The sequence below is a fragment of the Macadamia integrifolia genome, unplaced genomic scaffold (assembly GCF_013358625.1).
Source record: "Macadamia integrifolia cultivar HAES 741 unplaced genomic scaffold, SCU_Mint_v3 scaffold_216A, whole genome shotgun sequence".
Taxonomy (NCBI): domain Eukaryota; kingdom Viridiplantae; phylum Streptophyta; class Magnoliopsida; order Proteales; family Proteaceae; genus Macadamia; species Macadamia integrifolia.
In genome coordinates, this window is record NW_024870646.1 from 328,210 (window position 1) to 329,858 (window position 1,649).

The window sequence follows — 1,649 nt, forward strand, 5'->3', positions numbered from 1 at the left end:
ATTTCTTGCCCAAATTTTAAAAGAAAAAGAATGCTACTTAGTCAAGTGACCCCTCCTAGATACAGAGGGGAACAAAAAGATGGCACTGCCCATATGAAATATTAAATAATAAATCCCTATTGATGCCCCTGTATATCCCCCTCATTGGCCTCTATGTTAGTGCAAGAGACATGCGATAATGTAGCGTTCTTCCCAAATTTTAATTAACAAGATCTAAACACATCATAAAAGAAAGCAACGAATTCTTAATAAGATAAAAGGGTAGTTTTATTTTTCATAAAAGATAAATAACACCATTTTCAAGTCTTATTTATATCACAAATAAGGGAAAGGTCTGAAGGATGAGTCCTAATCTTTTACTTGCAAAGAGACAATAATATGCCACGTGGTGGCTTTCCAGGAAGCCTGGCATGCTGAACACTCAAATTATCAAGCAATAGTATGTCTCCCTTCTGCCACTTGAGATCAACACAATTCTCAGTCAAGATTTGCTCATAAGTATCAAAGATTTCTGCTGGAAAAGCAGTTTCATCCCCAAAGCTGATGCCTATCTCTTTCCTATTAGTTGAGTATCCTAAGATACTAAACCACCAAGCTCTTCTTCCTTCAAACTCCTTCATTGGACTCATGGGTCCATGAACAATTTATGCACTCCCATCCTTGTTGAAGATCATGGAACTACAAGAAAACATTTTCTTGGCCCTACAAACAAAAATTGAAAAAAAGAAAAAAAAATCACTTCTAGGATCATATGGGAAACATTTCCATATCCAGAGTGAGTTTTTCTTTACTATACCTCTTTTCAGCTTCAACTTCATCTTCAGTGTTGAGAAACCATTTCCATGTCCTGGCAATGACAGTAGTGGTAGGATCGTATTCTTCTTTGGGAGTAAAATGACGAAGAATAAAACCCAATTCAGATAACTTGGCCATAAATTCTGGAACATTTTCTTCCATCTTTTCTACTATGATGTAGCTAGGCACAATTGATGTCTCCCCACCTTCCAGAGATGGTTGGGAACAGAAGAAAAATACCTTGGAAGGGAATTTATTAATCTGCGCCAACCAACCAATCAAATCTGTTTAATTTATATCAACCTAGCTACACATGCATGAGCATCATGAAGAAATAAATTTATTATAAAATAAAAAGATAAACAGAAACTACATAGAAATAAGGCTGCGTTTGGTAATTATCTAGAAAAACGTTTCTGACATTTTCGTTCTATGGAAACAAAATAAACAGAATAAAGTTTGGAATGATAAAACCTTGTTCCGTCATTTCGATTTAATTTCAAATACAAAAAAATGAACAACTAGGTATCATTCCTAAAGCAGGTTTATCAAACACCATTTTTTTTGTTTTAAAATGATATTTTGATACAAAAAATTGAAAATTCTATTTTTAATGTGAAAAGTTGTTTCTGAAACTGAATGACCACCAAACGCAACCTAATTCTTAAAAACCAAGTCATTTTAGTGGCCTCACTTGGGTTTGTCAAAATGGGCTTGGCTAATTAGAGGCCCATAAAAGACCAGTCTTCTTTTCTGTGCACTAACTAGAAAGATGATAGAAACCCAGTTGGCCAGTTGAACCAAGATAACAATTAATTGTCCAATTTAAAAAAGGGCGTTTCGGCCGCCCCACG

General features: G+C 35.0%; 1 pseudogene; it reads right to left on the minus strand.

The window, feature by feature from the left end:
- Nucleotides 1-249: 249 nt before the first annotated feature.
- Nucleotides 250-1,649, minus strand: part of LOC122071390 — a 1,902-nt pseudogene continuing 502 nt past the window's right edge.